General features: G+C 38.5%; 1 protein-coding gene and 1 long non-coding RNA gene across 9 annotated transcripts in view; both read left to right on the top strand.

The window, feature by feature from the left end:
• akap13 (A-kinase anchoring protein 13) overlaps positions 1 to 26,948 on the top strand; it is a 140,113-nt gene that overhangs the window by 6,604 nt on the left and 106,561 nt on the right. The window lies entirely within an intron of this gene.
• On the top strand, positions 6,416 to 9,367 carry LOC135781786 (uncharacterized). Its single transcript, XR_010545254.2, has 4 exons — positions 6,416 to 6,620; positions 6,940 to 6,963; positions 7,565 to 7,672; positions 8,106 to 9,367. It is a non-coding gene; the product is annotated as an uncharacterized lncRNA (long non-coding RNA).

The raw sequence follows: 26,948 nt of genomic DNA, 5'->3' as shown, positions 1-26,948 counted from the left end.
TGACCATTTCATGTGATTACGCAATGCGTAAGGTCGCGCTAGCACCTATCACGGCTAGTGCATGAAGAGAAGTTGTGGTTTAAAAGTGCTTATTATTGTATTTTTCTTGCCGAAACCGTTATGCCTCGTTTGGGACCATTTAGAACCATTTTAAACTGCAATTTTAAACTGCACTGAAACTGTGACCTGTTAAGGTCCAATAAAGTCTATAAAATTGAGAAAAATCCTGCATTGTTATCCTAAAAAAAAACTTAATTTCTTCTCGACTGAACAAAGAAAGACATAAAGCTCTTGGTTGACGTGGTGGTGAGTAAATTATCAGGATTTTTTGGAGTATTCCGTTAAAAATGTCACACATCCATTGTATTTGAATAAAGCACGTCACCTTTTAGTAATCAAAAAGCTCCATAGTTACACTGAGAACCCAGGAAGCCCTCCCAATAGAGATTGTTAGCCGTTAATGTTTTGCAGAAGCGTGTGGTATCGTGTTTATGGGAATATGTAGATAGATATGTAACATAAACTTGTAACAGCTGTTTGCTGCCTGCTTGATATAGTCTGGTCCTCTGTCCTACAGCACATGTTCGGTCACCATTCTGTGTGCACTTTTTTCAAATCCCAAAATGCTTTTCTTGTTTTATCAAGTATCAGATATTTCACTACTAACTCAGGGCTTTTTAATAAAAGCAGGCAGACAAGAACCTACAGCTTTGTTCTCTGATTCAGCAAATACTTGAGGAATGTCCAGCCTCTGAAACTCTGCTGGTTTGAAGGAGCTTTAAAACAACAACAATATCCACCGTCTGCCCATGCCTAGAAGTTTTGTCTGCTGAACTTGTAGCTCACTTGGTGAAGCATTGCATTGGCAATGCAAAGGTTGTGGGTTCGATACAAGGGCTCAAACAAACTTATAAAATGTATCTTGTACAGTATACGCAGCGAGTTGCACAAAATATGTTTTCTAGAGGCAGAGTGGCGTGTTGTTTTTACATCCCACGTACCACATGCTTTTGTACTTTGAGTCCTGGACAAGTTTGATCGTTTTTCGCAGGAAGCTGAATGTTCTAGTAGTTTGTTTGACCGAAGAAGCCCCTACTTGAATTATATTGCATTTTTCTTGGAGTGCTGTGGATGACCACATTGGTTTTGGTAGATGTCCAATCACCTCAAACTTTACTTGTTTTTGCTTAATGCTATTATATTTGTTATTTTAACTAGTTGTGTAACTAGTAGTTTTTTAAAGATTCATCTGAAACTTTTCAGGGAATACGTTGCTACAGTTTTGTACTTGAGGAAATCTAAACAACTTGTTATCCAAAGCGGTGATGGAGGTAAATAGACAGCGATTTTTGTTGCAGTTTCAGTTAAATCACTCCTCAGCTTGGCCCATCTTTGCTCCAGTCAAATCGCCATCCAAAGTCACGCCTCTTTCAAAACACACGAACACGCACAGATCAGACGGTCACATCTCATGTCTCATTCACCAGTGAGAAAACTTTGCAGTACAAAGTGAATAACATTTCCAAAATAACCAACATAAACAACTTGTTTACATCAGAATTAGTTATTAGTTAAAGCACACTTTCGGTTGTGTAGACGTAGTAACTAGATTGTTACGCTAATCCATAAACGAACACAAATTTCATAAGCAAATGTTTCATAAAAGTAGAATATCTGAATCCATCTCAATACAAACATATCACGTACCTACCTTACCAAAATAAACAGTGCAACCACCGAGGGATGTTCATATCAGTTATTTTTCCCGACCGACAACCGCAGCTTATGAACCGAACATTAATCGTTAACTTATAAGATTTAAAAAAAAAAATAGATGTTAATGGTCAGGGTCAGAGGCCATCAGCAAAGGTCTGTCCGGATGTGCGCTAGACGGAGACAGACCGCGTCATCTTGCGCAGACACGCGCGCGTCTCCGTTCAGCTTCCAAACACGCAGATAGAAGATAGAAAAGTGGCGAAATGTCTGTCGGCTCATGAGGACACGCACCGTGCGTTAACAAATATTTTTGTCTTTTAACTGATAATGTTAACCGGTCATAAATTCTTACCTTTGGTTAAACGGTCAATGTGAACATCCCTACGACTCTTTCAGACCCTTTGCCTCCTGCAGCTGTTTGCATCTCCTGGTAAAGCAGTAAAGTTACCGATGTTAATTTGAGTTTTTGCTCTTTGCTGATCCAGGCAGTTTTTGCTGTTGTTGTTATAAAAGATGTCTTTCGTTTTGTGGCTCCTGTGCAGGTTGTCAATTCAGCAGAAAAGTTGCCCATTCTCGTTGTTTACAGACAGGAGGTGAGCGCACGTGAACGCGCCGATGACGTATGGTTTCTGCGTGGACTAGCTGGGCGGTGGGCATTCAAATTACGCTTATGGATGAGGGACAAAAAAGGCAACGTTCGTTCAGCCCGAGATCTATTATTAGTTGAACATTTTTGGTCCTACGCCTTTCACAGATGATATACATTTCTACAAATACATTTAAACAACTTAACACAGTGATTGCTATCAGGATGTGAGGAGTCTTTTAACCAGCAAAACTAAAAATGTTTCAGGATCAAATGTGTTACCCTACCTTTAAGAGTGTCCGAACCTGATCGGAAGAACGTTGGAGCCGCCCGCCCTGATCACAAATTGTAAATATTAAAAATGTTTATTAATAATAATATTAAACATTTTTAATATTTATGGTCAGAAATTCTGATGTGTGTGGGGAACCCCGAGGACAAACGTGCAGACGTTCTTGAGATTATCACGTGAAACGAAACAATATCCAATCAGAAAGCGAGATGATGGAAGACGAAAGCAGTCGTGGTGCAGTACAAAGTGAAGTTGATGCAAAGTGAACTACTACACCATGTTCCCGCTGTCTCCATGACTTTACCCAAACCCTTTTATTTTTTCCTTTGAATTTTTGTAAAAATCATTCCAAACACTATCATTGAAATTTCTTTCTGCATATCGTCCGCCATGCTTATTCTAAAGTCTCGTGAGATTTTGCGAGATTTCCTGTGTTAAAGGAATAGTCCATTTTCTTAAAAAAAAATCCAGATAATTTACTCACCACCATGTCATCCAAAATGTTGATGTCTTTCTTTGTTTAGTCGAGAAGAAATTATGTTTATTAAGGAAAAAATTGCAGGATTTTTCTCATTTTAACGGACTTTAATAGAACCCAACACTTAATACTTAACTCAACACTTAACAGTTTTTTTCAACGGAGTTTCAAAGGACTCTAAACGATCCCAAACGAGGCATAAGGGTCTTATCTAGCGAAACGATTGTCATTTTTGACAAGAAAAAAAAAAGGGCACTTTTAAACCACAACTTTTTGTCTAGGTCCGGTCCTGCGATGCGCCAGCGTGACCTCACGTAAATGCGTAGTGACGTAGGGAGGTCACGTGTTACATATATGAAATGCACATTTGCAGACCATTGTAAACAATAAACTGACACAAAGACAGACATTAATTAGTATCAGTTGACATACAACAACGTAGGAATGGTCCTCTTTCTCAACACTTGTAAACACTGGGGCGGAGTTTCGCGTTCATCCTCTGTGACCTCTTGACATCATGACGTATTGCGTGGGGTCGCGCTGGCGCATCACAGGACCGGATCTAGACGAGAAGTTGTGTTTTAAAAGTGCATATTTTTAATTTTTCTTGTCAAAAATGACAATCGTTTCACTAGATAAGACCCTAATGCCTGTTTCGGATCGATTAGAGTACTTTGAAACTCCGTTGAAGAAAATTTACTATTCCTTTAACAGTCAAGACTCTGCTTGAAAATCTGTTCGTTTGTGGTGTCCTGTCTTTGACACATCATGGCACACCACACACTATAGGAGCAAATCTAGGATCTTTTATCCTCATGTTTGTGGTCTATCACATTTTGAAAATCTTATAAGATGTAAAAAATCTTTTGGTGTGTACCCAGCATAAGGGTATATATTTTGTCCGTACAAATGTATAACCAGTGACCTTTTGCAATGCTTTACCAACTGAGCTACAGAAATACATAGTACCTACAGGAGGTATTATGTAATTTCTTAGCACAAAAGAGCTAGCAGGTTATTAGTCGTAACCAAAGATCGAAAGTGCCTCATTTTCAGCTAAAATTTGTTGTTGGGCAACGTTTCCTTGAGACGACACGTGTGTTTGTGTGTGCGCGCTTATCAAGTCACGTCTCTTTGTTGTTGTACACCTGCCAGCAGACCTGCCTTTCCCCTTTCTCATATGACATCATACCTTTTATCTTTTATCTGCCCTGAGGTTGTCCATGCTCGGTGAAGTCTACAGAGTACCATCCAGGCACACACTTTCTCTACAGTTTTTTTACAGAGAGCCTATTTTTCTTGATCGAATCCATTCCCAATGGATAAAGACATTTCTTCACATTTGTATCACTTGGAAATGAGTCACATCATGTCAAATTATTTTTGATTTATAACCAAGCTACTCTTAACTGGCTATTGTAAATATGCAATCCAAAGGTTACCTGTTAATCAAACTGTTCTGTAGAAACATATCTTGGCCACGCCCTGCACTCCACACCTTTGTCAGTCAGGTGTTACCAGCTGTATTTAGTGGAACAATAGATCGTAGGTGTAAGAAGAGAAACTGGGTCATCAGCTGTGCGCCTGGATATGACCGTCTATAACCTCTTAAAACAGACCAGGCTCAGTGTTTCTCATGCACACATGTTCCTTTTTGTCATAAGCACACATGTGCAGATTTAATGGTGATCTGCGTCTGGATGGTTTCCTGTGAGGACTCCAGTGCTATGCAGTCCGTTGCTGCTTTTCGGCTCATTTGTAAAGTCAGTTCTGGTAGCTGAAGAGATATTGCAAATAGCTTCTACTGGAAACATTGTTGGCTATCGCAATGGTGACAAATCCACACCTTAGTTTTTTTATCTCTATAAATATGAAGAGTTACTTTGTCAATATACATTTTAAAACACTTAATTTAGATAGTGAATAATAATGCTTTGAAAGAGTGTTAAGAGATGTGTATTCTTGTCGATGACTTTACTGAAAGAATTGAACAAATTCAATGTTAAACATTTATTTATTTAACTACTGACTGTGTAGTGTAGTCAGCTTAGTGGAATGTTCTCATCGGCAAGCATTTGGAGAATTCTTATCCATAACATAACTGACTATATTTAGTCTTTGGGTGTGGATCTGGGAAGATCTTATCTTTCCTATCTTGCCGAATATGTGTCGAAAATTACTTTAATGAGGCTTGTTTTATGGTCCCTTAGATTCAAAATGCAGCAGACTACTTCCCTTCTGGGAAGACAAAATGTACATTTAAGTGGGCTTTGATCAGAATAGCTGTTAAAGGTTGTGCAAATATATGTTTCTCTTGCTTTTCGTTTCTAGATGTTAATGTGTAATCCCGGCTGTATGTTATAATCAAATTCGGAGATTCAGAGCATCAAGTTTGATTACACACTGATTTCTCTTTGACGTGAAATCAGTCAATATTAAAGTTATCAAGGTTATTATTAACATAATATTCTTTATAGTGATGCACCGATGTATCGGTCGCCGATATTTATCGGCCGATTTTTGATTAATTTTTAACCATCGGCATATCGGCAATAGCACGAGAAAGGCCAATACCGATTGTTTATTAATTAACTGCATAAAGAAATCCATTATATGTAAAAAATGAGTTAATGTTGTTAATAAAATAAATGCTGAATAGCAAAAACCACCTTTTAAGGTTGTCATGCTGTCTTATTATATTTGTTTTAGCTTAATTTGTGCCTCTCTTATTATGTTGGTCAGTTGAATGTTAATTAGATCCAATCCATGTTCAGTAAAAATTATTTGATGCAGAAATAAACTAGCTAATAGACCAACTGTATAGTATTGTATACAAGTGTTTAATATCGGTATCGGCCAGAAGTTGTCTGTTTAAATCGGTATCGTTATCGGCCCAAAAAAATCCTATCGGTGTATGGAATTACATTTGTGTCAAATTAAACGCACGCAACTTTTGCAAAAACAAACAAAAATATACATTGATAAAAGAAAAAAACTATCTGAAAATAAAAACAATCAACTAACTAGCAAAAAAATGAACATCATCTTTAAATATACTACATTCTTTGTTTATAGTTTTCTAAGTTTCACTTTCACTAAACATAGTTTTGAATGTGCTGCAAATGTTTTCGTTTTCACTTTCCAAGTTTTTGTTTGCGATTCGCAAATTTACGTTCTCCATTTTGACACAAACTTCTCGTGAGGGGCGGGCTTAACAGCGGTTCGCTCTTATTGGCTTGTGAGATTTTGATTGACAGCTCATTGAACCGGAACCCCGGAACAGAAGGTGGCGGTAGTGCACCAATAAGCTGGATCCCAACCGCTGTTAAAAATAACCAGAAGAAGACGATCGGACGCTGTTTATCAGCGGAGCTGCAAGTAGTCTAAACAAACGGTAATAAGAGTATATTAAAGAACATTATTGATAATACACGGATATTTTACACGTCAGCAGAGGAATTACAATAGTTCAAGATGAGTAATCGAGAGGCTCACGGTCCGGAGCACCAACACCATCCTCCTCGGCCGGACAATCGAGACAGCCTGAGGTAAGTTTGTAATAACTATCAAAATAAATAGAATAATCCCACTGCAAGATTTATTCATGTGTGAAGGCTGCAACAGTTGTGTTAAACTGTATATGAATGGTATTGCATTTCTCAAAGCAGAGCAAAGATCGTTATGTAACAGAACCATTTGTTACATACTTTGGCACATATGTTAGGCTTACAATGGATATGTGAAACGCAAAGATAATGATCTTTCTTTAATTGTGGTTAGGCAAACAATTCTATCTTTATTATTGTCCATAAAAAACAAATGTAAGATTTTAGCCTAATTCCGCTTTTCTTTTTATATTACTTATAGGACCAAAGAGTGTAATTTCTCCAGGTAGGCACTGAACCATCTCATGTTGTTCTCTGTATATAAAATACCTATTTAAAGGGGCTTTGGTAATTTTTTAGGTTTTTTTAGTTTATGTTTTTATTAGATTTGAAATGTAACGAGTTCAGCATAGAATTCATGTTAGCTATTTCTACAAGAACAAGCGTGAGAACATATTTTGCAGCGAATGTTTAGTTTAAATCAATTTTAATTCAAATCAATTAATCTTTAATGCACGTTTACAAGAGCACTGTGCTACATAAGGTTAAAATGAAGCCTTGAGAGGGGTAGTCATGTTTGCTGTTACTGGTGGGACAGAAAGGTCTCTTTGAAAAGATAACATTTGAAAGATCTTTACTTGTGTTCAGAAGATGAACCAGTAAATGAGTAAATGACGACAGAATTGTCTTATTTAGGCGTATTAGCAGCACTCTAAAAATGCATATCTGCACCACATCTGGTATTATTCAGCCTACCTGCCCTTAATGTAGGAATGCCACTAATTTGGTTTCCATAATACTTCACATGATGATTTACTATGGACAGACATTGCTTTTTATAAGCTACGATTTGACCATACTTTTCTCTTCTCTTTTTTTTTTTTTAGAATTGAGCCTCTATGGTGTGATGTTTGGTCAGCTGTCTCTTGTACTATGAAGAACTGCAATGGAAGAAGAGACAGTGCTTGATTCGGCAGGTGAACTGCACCTATTTTGTAAGACCAGATTTCATTTTAGAATATTTATCAAGAATTAATGTTTCATTTTTCATCTTTTATTTTTATTCATAATTCTAGCCAGGTAGATGGCATGACATTAAACTCTTAATAAACAACAACAACAAAAAAACACTGTAATAATACATCCTTCCCCCCAAACTATTTTGCAAAGTCATTACTCATTATCATAGTAAGTAGTGTGCTGTCCCCTTCCCCTTAAAGCAAATGTGGTCTCAAGACTCATCCAATGCCATGTGTAAATAGGGCTTATGTTACATGAGATTGGAATGACATTAACTAAATATCAGGATTTTTATTCTTGACATTCATGTACTTGCATATAGTTACTTTGGCATTATGTAATTATGTGTCCTTAGAAATGTATCAAACTAAATTTGGTTAGCATTATAACACATTGTTTCTTTTTCAGATGGTGGAGCAACTTTTTCAAGAGGAAATTGTTGACAGTGTCACAGAGGATGATGGTGTGGTCGTGGTGCCAGAGATCTATTGTCCTTTGTCAGACCAAAAGCCTTTGATATCACCATTGAATGTCTAGGAGTTATACCAACAGACACTTGATGTCATCCAAAGACTGTGCTCCATTTAAATTGTAAAAGTCATTTTCAGGTTTACAAGATACAAAAGCTGGTTCACAGATGTACCTTTCCTTTAAAACTATTTCCCACCTGTAATCACAATGGAGACACATCTCTGACTGCTGGGCTTCCCCTCTTATTGTGTTCGGATTCATATGCATCTGCAGGGTTATTCATGGCAACACTTTATAGCGTTGTGCTGGTAATTTATCTTTATATATCATGCCTTCTCACTACATCTGTCAGCCTGTGCTTTACATATCTGAGAGTCAACGCAGATAAACATGAAGGACAAATGCAATGCAAGACGTTATGCATGTTATATATCGGCATATGGATGATTAGATTAGAAACTGCTTTCTGTTGGTGTGTTTAAACATCACATGACATAGAAAATTAACTGTCCTCCATTTTTCTCCTTCGATTTAATTTGTACTTTAGACGTCAATGGGAACTATGGGACGTCTAATGGGAATGTGAACTATCCCTTTAAGACTCTGTAAACCATTCAGATGCATGTAAAATCATTAACAACTGTTAAACAGCATCTATAAATGATAAAAAAAAAACATTACTATTGGGAGAAACGTTTTGTCTAGACATTTGAGTTCATTTCAACTGACACTCTGTAAAAGTAAGCATCATCTTGCACTGCTGTTTCCATTCTTTCTTTAAATTCATTTGCTTGGCCTTCGATGCATGCATGTGTGATCAAAGTTATTATCAGTTATTTTGAAGGCGTTTTTCTCTGACAGAAGCAGGTGCCTGTCAACCCCTGCATCACTCGTGGGACAGAAAGTGCTGCCTCGTCCTGAGTTTCGCCGTCTAGGGCAGTAAAATAAACAATAAGCATTTAATGACATCACTACATATAGCACAATAGTCATTCAACACTAATACTTTAAACTGTATAACTTGTTTGTAACTAATTGTTGCTTTAGAAAACCGCAAATTTACAGACAAGGTTAACATAAGAACCCTGAAATTTTGAAGCTGGTCACCCTGTGCACGGCTAACAGCAAAAACCTCCTCAGCAGCACATCAATAAAACTTGCAGTGGGATTATTCTATTTATTTTGATAGTTATTAAAAACTTAACTTACCTCAGGTAAGGTTGCCTCGATTGTCCGGCCGAGGAGGATGGTGTTGTTGCTCCTGACCGTGAGCCTCCCGATTACTCATCTTGAACTATTGTTATTCCTCTGCTGACGTGTCAAATATCCGTGTTTTATCATTAAATGAATATACTCTTATTACCGTTTGTTTAGACTACTTGCAGCTCTGCTGATAAACAGCGTCCGATCGTCTTCTTCTGGTTATTTTTAACAGCGGTTGGGATCCAGCTTATTGGTGCACTACCGCCACCTTCTGTTCCGGGGTTCCGGTTCAATGAGCTGTCAATCAAAATCTCACAAGCCAATAAGAGCGAACCGCTGTTAACCCCGCCCCTCACGAGAGGTTTGTGTCAAAATGGAGAACGTAAATTTGCGAAGCGCAAACGAAAACTTGGAAAGTGAAAACGAAAACATTTGCAGCACATTCAAAACTATGTTTAGTGAAAGTGAAACTTAGAAAACTATAAACAAAGAATGCAGTATATTTAAAGATGATGTTCATTTTTTTGCTAGTTAGTTGATTGTTTTTATTTTCAGATAGTTTTTTTCTTTTATCAATGTATATTTTTGTTTGTTTTTGCAAAAGTTGCGTGCGTTTAATTTGACACAAATGTAATTCCATATCGGTGCATCCCTAATTCTTTACATTATGTAAAATGAGTTTATGTAGAAAACAGTAAATCACCAAAAAAATTATTTTTACAGGCAGGGTCATCTGTATTAATGACACACAAGTTCTTTTCACACAGATTTTACGGAAAATACACAGGAAATGCGTCCGGGATATTGTTTGCTAATTATTCGTGATTTCTCTCTGAAAAATGCTGAAGTGCATTTTTGTTTATGACAAGAACATAAGGAGCATGTGATGCGCCGTGCTGTCTTGCTGGTGAATAATCTCAGCTTCAGTGCACTGAGCGCAGAAGGGTGATATGCTCCCTTAATCTCTGCTTTAGTCCGGTTTGCCGTAACTTCTGGTTGCGATGACCAGTGTTGAGCGTAATGCATTACAAGTAACTTGCATTACATAATAATATTACTTTTCAGAAGTAACGAGTAAAGCAATGCATTACTTTTTAAATGTACACATTAATATTTGAGTTACTTTTTCAAAAAAGTCATGCAAGTTACTTTTTAGTTTAATTAATTCTATAAAAAAAATGCCAAAAAAAGTACTGCAAAAGTAACTTAAAAGTAATGTAAGCATTACTTTCCATGAAAAGTAACTAAGTAACGCAATTAGTTACTTTTTTTGGGAATAGCTTAATGTTGTAATGCATTACGTTTAAAAGTAACTTTTCCCAACACTGCTGATGACACACGTGTCCTCACAACAGAATGCCCCTTATGGCATTGTGTTTGCATCTTGTTCACACAGAATGCTTTCCGTGAATGTTACTAGGTCTTCGTTATGGGAGCAATTAGGGATGCACCGATACCGATACTGGTATCGGGTATCAGCCTCGATACCACATTTTCTAAAGTACTCGTTAAAAGTCCCCCGATACCTGGAATCGATACCACGGTCTGAGAAATGTTTATGTTTGAGCGGCGTGTAAGAGTTTAAAACAAACTGGAAAACTAGTTCTTTGTTTTTTTTTTTTGATAAATTATATGACTAAAGCTGTTACCTGTCAATTTAAATCATGTTTTTTTATTAAGTACTCGGTATCGGTATCGGCAAGTAAATGCAAGTACTCGTACTCGTACTCGTATTCCAAAAAAGTGGTATCGGTGCATCCCTAGGAGCAATCCCAGAACATTTACGGGACACAGAAGCCTCTCTGCCAATTTTACGGAATTTTTTGTATGCAATACGGTACGAAGGGCTGTGCTGTATCATGAATAAGTAACGGCTAAAGGGCGTTGTTAGGAACGATGCGAAGCGCTTGCCTCAAGTAACTTATTGCTTTTATAAAATAGTTACCACACAATGTTAAAGTAAAAAAAATTTTGTGCAACTTTCATGAAGTTAGATCAATAAGCATTCCTTCTACCAGAAAAAAAATAGTTCTGACTGTGAACAACAACGTTCCAATGTGTAATATTATGCATGAAAGCTCAAATAAAAACAACAAACTAATGGTGACCCTAAGAATCATTTGGTGAATAGGTCATAGCCGTGTTTTATCGTAAATAAATAAATCTATTTATAAATTAGAATAAAACTGTAATAAAAAACAAAACATTTATGTGTCACTTTTTTAAAACCCCTAGCTGCTGCTAAATTGCATGATACGCGATATGTTATTGATGTCTGTGTCGTGGATGGTCGGGATTTTTTTTATGGTTGCGGCTTGTGTCTTCAGCTTTTGAAACTCGTGATATCGCAACAGGAGCACAGTTTGCACAAGACTCGTAACTTACCTGATCAACATTACTTTCCGAATCCGAAATATCCAACTAACACTTTCTTCTTGTTGCTCTGCCATTATGTTTGTTCAAGGTGAATGACTTTACATCTCGTGATGGCAACTTACTTCTACTATAACACAGACTGCGCTTGCAAATATCCAGTCCGTATACTCTGACTCTGCCCATAACAAACAAACACATTGCTTGATTCTAGACCATTTGTTTTGTGCTTGGTCTTTACACATTAACCACAACGATTGTCATTAATTAATCGTGTTGTACACACATTATTTTTATGATAAAAATACGATTAATCGTGCAGCACTATGTTGTTCTAAACCCAAATGATTTTATATGTGTGTGTAACACAAACTTCTGTTTAAAGCCAGGTGGAGAGATGAACTGTAAGCATCTCAAAGTTGTTTCAAACAGTCAAAGTTATAATTTTCTGTTCAGTGCAAAAAAAAACAACATGCAAGTATTAACAGTAAAAAGAAAACCAATCTAGAAAATGTCTTGTGTTAACGTGAACACCGGGGAGAAAAGCACTGGAATGCTTCTTTAAAAGCCACGAGCACCAGACAAGAATGCTGCGGTAGTTCAACGTAATTGTTTTCAGTGCTGCCTCTAAAAGTTGCCAGATTGTGAACAGACATGTTCGGAGATAAATCTTTTTTTTTCTTTTGGGCATTTGCCTAATCAAGAGATGTAGCACCTTAGGATTTCACCCAAAACGTTGATCTTTGCCACTTTGGTTTCTTTATAAATACCAATAATAAGACCATACCTGGACTGTGTCCTGTTTTCTCATGTCGTGTGTGCTTTTAAAGTTCATTGACCCCACCAGTTTTGGGTGTTTGTGGTGTCAGGGCTTGTTTACTAACAATGGCATGCTAAGCCCCATCTCTAAACGCTTACCTTGTGCACTAGTCACATTGTTGTACCCCCTGTAGCTTTTAATTGGCTGAAAGTAGTTGCTACACAATGGCCCTTTCTCTATCACAGTGGTCCCCACCTGCTAGAGCTGCATGATGTTGAAAAAATGTAATGCGGGTTAACTTGATAAAAAATGCCATATACAACATCTTAAAGTCAATTTAAATAATAAAAAATGTTTAACAATATATGTTCCACATTCTTTCTGGGTAAAGAAAGCATCGCTCTCTTAAATAAAACATTTAATATAAAATGTATACAAATAACTTTAAGTATTTAAATCATTTATTGCAAACCATTGCTATTATGCATATTGTGATTTTGCATTTGTGATAATTTGGTCATTTGGATTGATAAACAGTAGAGCTAAGTTAAATGTGCTTCTCTTGCACCATCATTTGGAATATCAGTTGTTAAAGGTGCCAAAGAATGTATTAAAATAATGTTAATTGCTCTTTGATATCTACAACATAGAAGGTATGTAACTTTATTAACTCTTTCCCCGCCAGCATTTTTTTTAAAAGTTGCCAGCCAGCGCCAGCGTTTTTCATGATTTTCACAAAAGTTTAATGCCTTCCAGAAAATGTTATTCTTTAAATATATAAACAAACAATATATCAGATGAAAAACAGACCCTCTGCTTTCAAAAAAAAAAAAAAAACGTTTTATCCTACCTTTATGAGTTCTCTTGTAATCACCTCTCAAACATGGGTAGGTTTCTTCAAAAACACCCAATTTTGAGCAAAAAAAGAGAATTCCATTTTTGCGAAGGACTCTTGATAGAGATCAGATGCAGAGCGATCTTTAAAACATACACAGAGTTCTTTCTCTTTCACGTGAGGTGCTACTTTCGGGTTGTATACGTTGCGGAAGTGCGCCACCTGGTAGATAATAGCGGTATTGCGGCAAGACGGTTTTCTCTTAATTGACGAGATATTTGCCAATGGCGGTGAACGAGTTAAGTGCAAAATTATCCAGAAATGCTTTTACATGTTTTTTTTTAGTATGGACCTGCAAAACGTAACTGTAACGTCAATAGTAGAACTTCAGCTTAAATGCTAACATATAACATTAATTAGCATATAGCGCTAACTAAACAGTTACAACTTTATTTTTAGCATTTTAACAACTTTGTAATTTATTTAATGTGCTATTTAATGTTGGGGACGTACATCTCGACTGTGATGTCACAGTCAGTGTTAAGTTGAGATTGTCCTGTTTTCCAGTTGAATAAAAATGAGGAAACAATAGTGTATGAGGCTCATGATATGTCATTACCATGTACAGAACTCTTGTTATTCATCTAAGCCTAGTTTAATAGAGTTTTTATTCTATGGACCTTTAATAGAAGTGTGGTTGACATTTTCTTGTAGTGCTTTTCTCATTGTTTGCCTAAACCCATCGTAACACATTCCTTTAAAGGTCTACCTATGTTAGTGGCTGCTAAGTGAAGTCCCATGCTGGAATGGAGAACGTCAAAAAGCCAGTTGCCAATGGAGACCGTTGAATGCATTCAGACAGAAAGCATTTGTCTGGTTCACTGTATTTCAAGCTAATGAGAGCTGGCCTTTTGGAGAGGTGGAAGCATGCCCTTAGACTGAGCTCTGGCTTTCACCGTTCAAAGATGGATGATAGATAAACAGTTACTCAGTCTAACCTATGCAAGGACTGGAAAAGGCTTGATGCAGAAATGGCCCTCATTTGGCGTCTTACAAATGCTTTCCTAGGAAGTTTGGCTGATGTATGAACCTCATACATAAAACTTTGGTCCCAGAAAAGTTCTGCTTGATTAAGGGTGTGGCCACTTGATTGACAGGTTAATCGCCTCTGCTGTCACTACTGTTGAAGCTAGGCAGGTGTGGTTTCAGCAACCAGGCACCTCAGTTCCCCCCTTTTTCAGTTATCTGGGAGTGGCATGCTGCCAAGATGGCGATTGGCTTTGTGCTTCAAAAATGCTCTTCAGAAACCTACAGGTGATGCTACAAACACTAGACTACATCAGTAAACAGTGAAAAGTTGGATCAGCTTACAAAATTACTTAAACTGGTTTTCTTTTTGATCATATGTTGGTGATTTACTGTTTTCTACATAAAATCATCCTACATAACCTTGATATCTTTAATATTGACTGAGTAAGGCCATGTCGAAGATTGGAACTTTGCCATTAATGTCATAATTAGATGAGACTTTCACACAGGGTCACATATATTCACAGTTTGAAGAGCATATGCAGATTGTTTGTGTGTTAGTGAGATGAAAGACAACATCTAAAGTCATGCTTAATAGATTGGTTGAGATAAATGCAAGTCACGCAGTTTTGCAAAGTGAGGTTAACCATCTACAAACAACCAAAGTCTTTCTGTCGTCTGTTCTCCATTTTGACTCGCTGATCTCCATCTCATCTCTCTGGAGGGGGTTGATGTTTAGTTGAAGGCCTGTCGCTTTTGCATTGACCCGTGCAGAGGGGTCCGTAAAACAATCTACCGGTTAAACTTCAAGCTCTGTTACATGCCCCTTCCCCCTGTTTTGCTCACTAATACACATTTGCACAATGAAAACGTACGATGTGTCTATTTTGTATTCATGTTGTTTTTATCTCATTAGAAGTCTTTCTTAGAAACCATAATATTTTGCAAGTGAACTGGCCAGTGTTTGGAACGCTGGGAACGTCTCTTTCTCATGTTACACAGAAGTGTGGTATTGGCTTACAGGCTGTCTGCCTTTTGCTGATGTGCCTGATCTGGTTTTGTTTGTTCGTTGTCATGGAGACGCTGAGTGCTGTGAGTCCAGGATGGGCGTTTTATATTTATTTTTATAATTATATTATGTAATACATTCCGGTAATATTTAGTGACGTAATATTCAATTATTCCAGCAAAATCACACAAGGTCATCCCGAGCACCCAGAGCTCCGGTGTCTTTGTATTATCAGAAAGTTGCGGTGTGTGCTTGTGCCTCAGACTTGTTAACTGTGGTGTTCAAGTGGGGTTCAGTTCCACCGTTTGTTGTGTCCCATTATCATTCTTCCCTCCTATTCCCAAAAATGTCCTCTTTTCTTGCCAATGTTTTATCAATAAAGTGAAAAGCAAAAATGCTTGGTTAATCTTTCCTGTCAAGTTCCTAAGATTGCTACAAGGCATTTCTGTATTTTTAGAAAACCAGATTTTGTTAATTTGTTGATGGAACATCTTGTGTTTATCTGTGAAGAATAACAAAAACAAGGCTGTGTTAATCCCCCTTTCTGTTAAAGTTATTCTGAAAGTGTGGATTTTGGGCATTATTGAAGGTCATACCTAGTTTCTAGAATTGTAAATCCATCAATTTAATCAGTGTTTTTGCGTTTGTTAGTTATGAAACAAACCATCATATGCTTTGCTTGTTAATAGGCGAAATTCAATTCTCTAACCATCACATTGCACCAGGCCAAGTAACTGTTTTTTTATCTTGCACAGTGCTGTGCAAAGACTAAATACTCTTTTAAATAGGGGTTAGGGTTACTTTATCCCCATCGCCACAAATATTTGTGATGGTAGATACAAGACTTTACTATGGCAACGTGTGTTATGTCCCAGTATCTCAGTAACTGTATTATGAAACATTGATACTTTTGCAGAAAAGCGCCTGTGGATAGAAGACCTTTGTGGAAAGGCCAGACTTGGAGTATAGTCTGTTTTTTACATGTATGCAAATGTATGTGCTGGGGGTGCACTGATATATCGTCCGCTGATGCTTGCTATGCTTCTTAAAGGATAATTCCGGTATTTAACACTTTGAGTCTCATTTCTGGTTTGTTTTGGATGAACTACAGTGATGGACACTGAAATTTTGACTGGGTCGTGTCTTGACTTTTTGACGCGTTTGGAAGCGTCTCTTGACTGCTTCAGAATGGAAGTCAATGGCCATGCACAAACATGTTATTAAAACAACACTTAACGTTCATTTTCAAAACAGTGCTACTCACCGAGTGGTTCGTGGTGTTCGTTGATGATTAAAAACAAGTAGTGTAGCGAAATACAGTTTCTTGACGTGTTTTATTTAGCATTTTGTAAAATTCCATTGACTTCTCTTGGAAGACTCATTGCTCGCTGATATATCACTCCGCTGCCGGAAACGGAAAAGGGGTCTGTTTACATGTGGTTGTAGTTTTTTTGCTCGGTTTCTCTCAGAAGAAATTCTTCCCATATTTGCCTTAGGTTTGAAGTTGAGCTCGATTGTAACTGTTCAGTTCAGCGTCCAGGGTACCCACGGAGTCTTAAAAGTCTTGAAAAAGTATTGAATTTCATTTTCCCATATTAAGGCCTTAAAAGGTATTGAATTTCACCTCAAAGTCTTGAATTTTTCACGGAGGTCTTAATTTTTCAAATGATCAATAGATTTATATGCTGTTAATTCAGACACAAAACTCGCGTGCACAAAAACCACGCGCGAGCGACAGATACGAGCACAGAACACTATCCATGGAAAAGCATCTTAGCGAGCGCGCGGGAAAGCATTCTCGCTTGTTCACAGAGCACTATTCGCGCGCTGAAAAACGTCCTCCCGAGAGCGCACCTCTGTTCAAAGCGCACAAATGCAGTCACAGGAGCAAAGTAAAAAGGCTGGGATGATAAAGTAAAGGCTGGGATGAGCGCTCGTTCGACTCTCTCTATGCGCTCGCAGCTGCACAACATGCACTTGCTCGATCAAGTTGACTTTGGTACTGTGGGGGCGGGAAAATGATGGGTGTCCTCGCACCTGTGATCGGTTGTTTAATTTAATCAATGACACACACAATCTTCTGTTCCACAATCCGTCTCTAGTAAATCTAGGTAGAGAAGACATGTTTTAATATGATCATTATGTCGGAGAAGGTAATTTATATGTTAAACAATAGTCTTGTGTGATCATGCAATAATAAGCTGCAACAATAACGCAAATTTGAAAGCTATATTTTGTTTACTGTTTAATTAGATAATATCAACTTGCAATACATACTATAGGCTACATATTTACATTGTCACACTAAGTTAGCATTAGAAAACTTTAGTATGGTCCTGTCTAAAGATTGAAAGAAATATATCTATATATGAGCTTGTGTCCAGTTTTTTGTTGGGTGCAGTGAACAGATCTCTTGTCTTTTTAGGGTCAAAATAAAATACAATTTTAATTTGTTGTTGTGTTTGAGGGGTTTTGTTTCATTTGCCATAATATGGTTAATTTTTTTTGTCAGTATTGTTCTGGTTCAGGGCATTACTGATGAGTGTTATTGGATGTTGTTATTATCTTAACTATATTAAACAGCAAAAAAATTAATACCTTAAAATTGGTGTTATTGTTTGGTTTGCAGCTTATTTCATGGATCAAACAAGGCTATTGTTTTAACATACATTACCTTCTCCGACATAATGGTCATATTAAAACATGGCGGGCTGCACAAGATAAAGAGGAGGACTGCATGTGGCCCCTGGCCCTCCAGTTGCCCATCCCTGATTTAGGGATTTTCAAATTTACAATAAATGTACATTTTAAATCTATTAAATCTATTTGATTGTTAGTTTTGATTGTTGGGTAAAGATAAGGGTTAGGCCGTTTGGGCCTTGGACTCAGCCTTTGAGGCATGTTGTCATGAATGTTCAAACACTTGTAAATAGTAATTATTTAAGGTATATTACGTTATTTAAAATGATTTATTCTACCCGAATGGGTCCGATGTAGGTATTAAATTTCATTTGAAGTGGTATTAAAAAGGTCTTAAAAAGCCTTGAATTTAGGTTTGACAATCCTGGGGGTACCCTGAGCGTCCTTGTACGGCAAAGTGGTTGTCGCCATCAAGTGGTTGGGAGTGTACTAACGCTTCAGACTCAAAATAAGAGCGGAAGTATATATGCGGTTGTGAGGCATCTGAAAAAATAGTTCCACTAAAGCAAATAACATGGATTGAAATCATACATTGCACGAATATATTTGTTTTTAATCATCAACGAACACTACGAACCACTCGGTGAGTAGCACAGTTTTGAAAATGAACGTTAAGTGTTGTTTTAATGACATGTTTGTGCATGGCCCTTGACTTCCATTCTGAAGCAGTCAAGAGACTCTTCTAAACGAGTCAAAAACTCAAGACACGACCCATTGTCAAAATTTCAGTGTCCATCACTGTAGTTCATCCAAAACAAACCAGAAAAGAGACTCAAAGTGTTAAATACCGGAATTATCCTTTAATGAATTACGGTGAAATGCCGCTACATCAAAAGCCAGAGGGTGCTCTCGTGCAAAAACTCGATATGCGCTGTAGACGAAGAACCAAACATGCGCAGCTATGGCATGCAGCTCCAGGAAATGGCTTAAGGATTATGCTCTTCTTCAAACCTTTTTTGTTTTTTTCATGATAATAAAGAATAATCTAAATTGAAAACTCTAATTAGCTGCCTTTTGCCGCAGCTTTCCAAGGCAGGAAGGTATCAAGTCATGTCCGAATTCAATGTTAGATTTACTTCCTGACTCCTTAGATCTTGTACCAAAACTCTGTGTGCGCGCATGGGGAATGTGATTGGTCGAGCCTGGTCGAGTTCGAAAAAATAACCTGGCGGCCTAGAAAGCGGCTGGAGCACACATTTAGTGTAAATAAATGAATATTTTCTCTTTTTACACCTTTTAATTGCATTTCTAGCGAGAAATTAGTATTTTAGTTTTCAAATTATCACAATTATTATCATTAATTATCATTAGTTATCACAAAGGCACTCTCTGTTTAGATTTCAAACATGCTGCCTTTGAAGTGTGTCCGAAAGCGTATCTCTTAGCTGCCTTCATGCCTCCGAAGTCATTGCCTCATAAGGCAGCTAGGCAACAAGTCAGCTGCCTAAGTTTTCGGACGCAGCCTATGTTTGACAAGTGTTGCTTTTTCAAATGCATATTTTTAAACGACTCAAACTACCACTGATTTCAGATCGATAAGGACTTACTGATCAAAAGCAGTAGTACATAAAATAGCTGTAAATAATATCGGCTGTGCGATTCAGAGTAGTTATCAGCCATGCATTATTAGTGTATATCGGCATTTATCAGTGCACCCCTAGTATGCACACAGCCTTCCAAAGTTAAGTTTATTTGACTCGTACATGTACACAGATGTTCAAGGCATGCACATTGAGACAAAATGCAATGCATCTCCTGGGCTACATACTACATTCTCCTTTACTGCATGCGCGACCTATACGGGTTTCAGAAATCTGGCAGTGCACAAGCAGGACAATCTAATCTTCTGATGGCGAAAATTGCACCACACGCACTGTACGCGGAACTTCAGAAAAATTGACCATATTTCTGCCTTTAGAAGTTACGTTAACAGTCGCATTTGAATCTGGCTTGTGTGCCTTTCAACGCAAGCGTGTTCGAATGTTAGTGTTTCATGTTTTGTTTGGAGTTGTTCTGCTGTTTCTGAATGGAGAAAAGCTTGACTTGTTTGCACTACAAAGCTTGTCCAAATTTCCCAAAGGGGACATTCACATGGAGAGCAACACATGCTACATCCTGTTCATGTCACAGGGGCAAAAAAGCCCTATTGCACCCCCGTCCCCCCTACACACATGTGCTACAAAACTGCACAGGCCTGGAGTGTGACGGCCTTGCCATTTCGCTAGGGTCCCGCAAATTACCGCAAGGCCCTGTTGCATGGATTGTTCATGCATTCCTCCAGCATGACTCTGGCATTGAAACTGCATGCCATTGAGCTGCTTTTCTTCGTTCCTAGACCCACTGTTGCCTCGCCTTGCCGTTCAATTTAAAATCCCTGACTGTGTTCAAAATGTAATAACAAACTGCACAGTATACACCTAATCGGTCTGTAAAAGCTTATACATTATCCAACACTTATTTCAAACAACATGATTTTATTTAATCCTAAAAATGGAAAATCCAATATATCCCTAATATTCACACCTTAGGTGTTGACCTAACTTGACATGATGAATGAGACGCTGACTAATTCGCCTTATCCTGTAATCCCATTAAAAGCTGTGGCTCATTCATGCTCCTGGTCTTGCTCCCAGACAACGTCCATGCTTATCACAGCACAAAAGGACCAGGAATAACCTTTTGTTGCGTCTGTTTACACACCGTTTCCTTGTTCTTTACTGCCAAGTCATGCATAATGTGAATACATTCAAGTCAAGTTTCACAGTTGACTTTTTTATGTATTTATTAAATTAAAAATCCATCCTTATTTTGATATTTTGATTGCGTTCTGCTTTTACTATACTTGGTCTTCTTTGGAGAATTTCCTTGATAATGAGGACACAGCATTCTTGCCCAGCCGTGTTGACTTAGACTAACCAAACAGGTGTCTGCGCCTGGCTGCTGTCCCGGGTGAGGCCAGCTTTGCTCCTGCTGGGGCCTACCAGGAAAAAAAGTCTGTGGTGACTGAGCATACAAGGCAAAGTAGAGGCGAACAAGGGCTTGGGTGCGAGATTTTGTTTGTTACGAAGAAAACCGTATGAAAAGCCTGTTTGTCGAACTAAGAATAATACGCCACTATCTTGTTGTTTTTTTATCTTCCAAGACTGTGTTTGTTTAAAGGAACAGTATGTAAGAAATTTATATCAATTAATCATTAAATGGCCCTGAAATGTCACTAGACATTAAGAAATAATTTTCATTTCAAATACTTATATCACTCACAACAACGGTCTGGCCAAGATATTGTCATTTAAAAAGTGGAGTTGCAGCCCTCAACTGATGTTTATGTTGTCGTTTGGTATATTGGCCACCAGCTGTGTGATTGCAGTACCAGTTTTAGCCACACGTTTTGTGATTGCAATACCAGTTTTGGCCACAATCCTACATACTGTTCCTTTAAAGAGAATTGAAACTGAAATAACTGTGAGAACTGAAAGATGTGTGGCACAAGAGAGCATTGATTGACGGGATGTGTGTGTACATTTACTATTTATTAAGACTTTTATTAAGTTAATGTGTGCACATAAACTTAATTCCCCACCCAATGTTTATAGTCATTATTAAATAAAAATTCATTAAAAATATTTAAAAAATCTAAAAAAATATATATTTCTTATTGTTTGTCTTTTGTAATCTCTTATTTAAAATGCAACAACTTTTTTTTTTTACCCAGTCAATACTGTACCTGTGGCGTTGTAGACTTTTCTTCAAAATTGCAGGATTATAATTTATTATAACATGTTAAAATTGCCACTTCGTAGGTGCGAGCAAAAATGTGGCGTTTTGGGTGTGTCCTTTTAAGTGCAAATGAGTTGATCTCTGCACTAAATGACAGCACCGTGGTTGAATAGTGCAGATTAAGGGGTGGTTTTATGCCCTTCTGACATCACAAGGGGAGCCTAATTTCAATTAAGGTGCACTCACACTATCCAACCCAAATCGCGCTTGGGCGCGTTTGACCCCCAAAGCCTGGTTTGTCTGACTAGTGTGATCGCTCCGTTCCGCGCCCGGGCGCGGATTGTTTAATCGCGCTGCGGCCGGGTTGCAGAGGTGGGCCGGAGCGCGGTTCACTTGGGCTCAGGCGTGGAAGGCTGTGGTGTGTGCGCAATCGCGCCTGAGCGTGATTCAAAAGGTGAAGACGTCAGTTGCGCGACCACTCACTCACCACTCACAGACTTATCATTACGGTGGGTTCCAGTGTTAAGAGAGAGCTTTACTTCCTGCTTTTTTCAAAACAATCGCATCTTAATGACGAAAGCGCGCCCGGACTCAGATCAATGAAAAGTACAGTGTGAGTGCGTGCACCTGAGGGAGTAGGGAGGGGTGACAATTGCGCTGGGGCATGGTTTGGTTTGGTTTGATTTGGATAATGTGAGTGTGCCCTTATAACACTTAAACATGGAAAAAGTCAGATTTTTATGATATGTCCCCTTTAATGTCTTGTGCTTGGTTACATGAAAGTCCTTAAGTAAGTGTTTCCCTGAGGGAAAAAAATCAACAAACGTATTAACTGTCACCCTTACCTAGGTATTTATACTATTAATTACAGTGTTGTGATAATTCTAAAAACAAAGTTGTGACCAGAGTTAGCATTTTGTGCTAGTAAATGCTATATGCTAGCAAGTTCTACTATTGATGTTGCAGTTACGTTTTGCAGGGCCATACTGAGAAAACACAAACTTACCACTCAGAAATGTCCATTAACAATCTCCAAACAAATGGTTATTCTTAAAAATAACAAAATAACCTAATGTTTGAGCCTGTATCAGACGAAGATACAGGCTCGGGTCTGTTCGCACACACATAGCTACTAAAATGAGCCTCTTTGAGAATTAGCCAATCAGAGAAGAGCTCAACATTATTATTCACGACCATTTCAAATAAGGTAATAATAGACAATTTCATTCTAGGGACAAACCCCAGGGTTGTAAATAGACATGTTAAACAATTTCTGGGTAATTTTTGCACTTAATAAAGCCACATACCTTCTATGTACCAGAAAACAATGTGACACATTGTATCAGTGCATTCTTTGGCACTTTTAATGTGGTGTTTTTGCAGAGGTAATCACAGACCTGTTCTTTTCGCCCACAGTGATTATGCTTGGTAGTAGTCAGAAAGCCCTGACTTTGAACGTTGCCCCCTCTTTTGGTCTGAACCCGATGACATCTTGTTTGGGAAAGATCTTGCTTCCTTTGTGTCCTTCTTAAATGACAAACCACACCACATTTTAACTGCTACCCATAAAACAAACGCCAACTATGATTCCAGCCAACCACCATGCGGTGTCTAACCAACGTTGTGTGCTTCAATCAAAAATCATGCTTAATTTTGTGCATTAGCATTTTCTACTCTGTAGATGCTGGATCAACTCTGATCAGTACACATTTGCATTGCAGTTATTGTTCTCCTTTGGGAGTGTAAAGAACTTGGATTCAAAAATACAAGGCGTACCTATGATGTTTTCAGAAAAACATAGCTTGCATGACTCGATGCGTTTGTTTTCTGTTTGTTGAGAGCTGGTTCTGCTGACATTGATGTTGAGAAGCGACTGTGTATGTGGAGAGGGGGATTCATTTTAACAACTCTGCAGAAGGTCAGGGGTACATACAGTATGAAATTAAACCCCTCAACATGCAGGGGCTTTAGTTGTTATTGATATGTAAATAAAACTGTTGTTTCTAAGGTGAGGTATTACATGCCAGTCTGGCATGGTGCTGTGGTGCTCATGCTGAAAATACAGAATCAAATTCTGCATACTTGGTCTTATTCTCCCTCCTGATGATGTCTTGACATTTGTCCAAGTCCCTGTAGGAAAGTAATTCTACATAGTGGCCATGTTTGCAGCATGCAAGACTGAAATCATATCTATCTGAATGGGGAAAGACACATACACTATATTGCCAAAAGATTTGGGACACTATGCACATGAACCTGAACGTCATCCCATTCCTAACCCATAGGGTTTTATATGGATTGTGCCCACCCTTAGCAGCTATAACAGCTTCAATTCTTCTTTGAAGATTTTCTACAAAGTTTAGGAGTGTGTATATGGGAATTTTTGATCATTCTTTTAAAAGAACATTTGTAAGGTCAGGCACTGATGTTGGACAAGAAGGCCTCGCTCGTAGTCTCCATTCAATTTCATCCCAAGATGTGCTATTGGGTTGAGGTCAGGACTCCTCCAAACCAAACTCGCTCATCCATGTCTTTATAGACCTTGCTTTGTGCACTAGTGTACAGTTATGTTGGAAAAGGAAGGGGCTATCCCCAAACTGTTCCCACAATGTTGCGAGCATGAAATTGTCCAAAATGTCTTTGTATGATGAAGCATTAAGAGTTCCTTTCACTGGAAGTAATTTTACCTGAATTCAATGATTTGGAGGGGTGTCCCAAAACTTTTGGCAATAAAATGTATCTTTAAAATTACATGCTAAAATCACAATCAAACGACCAACAATTTAATTTTGAACCAACAATTAAACCCGACATCAACTATACTACAGTTTTTTGTTTCTTAAGCTCAAACTGCAACTTTATCAATGTCACTTTATCTACTGCCCATGCTCACAGGTTGGCAAGTGCCTCACACGACTCTGTACATAACCGGTCCCCCATAGAATTGTCAGTCCTTATTTATTCCTGATTCTGGAAGACGGGACTTCCGCCACCAGAGAGGCCATATTGAGCATTGCATCCCCCCCTTTTATAGTAATAGCAGTGTTATTAAAATATCTTCTATCTATTATCTTTGCTTTGAATCTACCATGATGATCAAAAAAGAAGATTAACCCCAATCCCTCATCGGATTGGGTTGTTTTGTCTTTCTTGGTTGGTGTCTGTGTTTACATGTTATAGCCCCTTTCTTACCTAATAAATGACGGATGTAGTATTAGGTATCCGTATATCTGAAATTTTGTGATTAAATATTTGGTAGTCTTGTAAGCATCTATTGTGCTAGATATAGTGTGTGGGTTTAGCTCTGGGGGTTGAAATCTGCGGTTATAATTAGAACCAGCTGATTATCCCTGTACCTCATCCTGTTAAGCTTCAACAGTAGCCCTTTTATTCAGCTAACAGAACTAGAGATCTACCCTGAAGAGGTCGTGACCCCTCTCATAATGTCCAGCCCTGTCCCCACCCTGCCGCCCACCCCTAACTCTATCTTCATTCAGACTTGCTGTCAATCTGCCATATTTCAGATTCCCACTTCCTGTCTGTTGCCCCCCAACCTTGTATAGGATAGTGGGGCTTTTTGTGGCGGTTTATGGCTTCTCTAAAAGCCAAAAAGTGCAGCTTACGTTTCAGCGGTGCCAGAATGCAATCCAAGGCACACAAACGACTGGCCTTTCTCAAGCCTCTAGACATGAATCTGTTGAGGGTAACCGCTGGCTTGCTGACTCTGCTGTGTGCTGGTTCAATGGGCCCATTTGCGAGGCCTCACATCAAAGCAGATCCTTAAGCTCAGAGCTTTACACTGCCCAAACACCTCACGTCAATCTTTGTAACAGCGAGCACTGTCATTGACTGCATTCTGTGATCAGTCAGGCTGACATTCAATCCACATGCTCCCTACTGGTTTAGGAAGGGTTGCCACCTCTCCAATGCAGACCTATTTTATAAATTGGGATGGTGGGGGATTTGGAAGTAAATCAGCAATGTGGTTGCGTTGGGATTTGGGCCAGGGGTTCTTGGTGAATCTCCATGCCTCTCTGAGTGGAAAAAGCAGCAGGTGGGATGCCTGATCTTGGCCTGTAGATGAGGGATTTCTGCACGGTCTGGGAATGCCGCCTGCATGGGAGCCATAGAGGGGTTCAAGTTAAGTAGCCTGGCAGCATCGAAGTAAAATAGCACCAGATTAGTAAACTGTCTAGTTTATAACACCTAATCTTTCTTCCAGAAGCTAGTGAGCTGTTGTGACACCTACTGGGCAGCTTTTAATGTCGTCTAGGTGGGTAGCTATAGACTCATCTTGATGTGTTTGATTGGACTTACAACACGATTAAGTCATGAAGAGCAAAAGTGTGACAATCCATTCCATGATGTCGTAATGCTTAAAGCTTCCTCAGAGAGTCTTATTCTCAGTAATTTCTTTTTGTTTCAAGTTCCTGCTTTGTAAGGAGAACTGAAATCTGGTAGGCTAGGTAAGTACGCTTGCTTGTAAATGTCTCTGTGTGTGTGCGCTTTCAAGTTATGAGCGGGGCCACAGATAACCACAAGGACCTTCTAAAGGCTAATACCTCACCAGGGGCAGATTACAGAACAATAGCTGGAGGCGGTTTATCATCGTCAGTGAACAGAAGGTGGAGGCGGTGTTGACACGCCAATGTCATTCGTTTTCCCAGCTCTCTTTTTGGGGCTGTTTTTGGGGCCGTCACAGTATTAGAAGATTTTTTTGTGTGTTGGCTAAATCTTGATGCCTAAAACAGTTGAGATTTGGAAGGTGTCTAGAGTTTTTGTGATTGTGGTTGGGTTGGCTGTGTGTTGCGGGTGAAAGGCTGTGGTGGTTCTTATGCCCGGGTGAAGCGTTACACCCTCTTGCAACTTACAGGTGTGCTGCACATTTGCGGCCTGCCACAATATTATGGTTTGAATTTTCACTGTAGGCAGCAAAGCCTCTCTTTTTGGAGACTGAAGTAAACATAGCCGCTCTAAAGAGGTGCACAAGAGAGATGTAGATAAAACAATAGATGGTTCTTTCTAAATGGCAGAATGTTGAATGTTCCATACTTTGGGCTACAGCTAATTTTCTAGTCCTAGCTAGAGGTCTTCATGGGTCCACTTAGATCTTAAAACCTGAGGTTTTGTGTGTGTCTCGGACAAGGTTCGGGA

Source organism: Paramisgurnus dabryanus, chromosome 23 (assembly GCF_030506205.2).
Source record: "Paramisgurnus dabryanus chromosome 23, PD_genome_1.1, whole genome shotgun sequence".
NCBI lineage: Eukaryota > Metazoa > Chordata > Actinopteri > Cypriniformes > Cobitidae > Paramisgurnus > Paramisgurnus dabryanus.
Note: the sequence above shows the minus strand (reverse complement) of the source record. Positions and strands in the feature narration are given on the sequence as shown.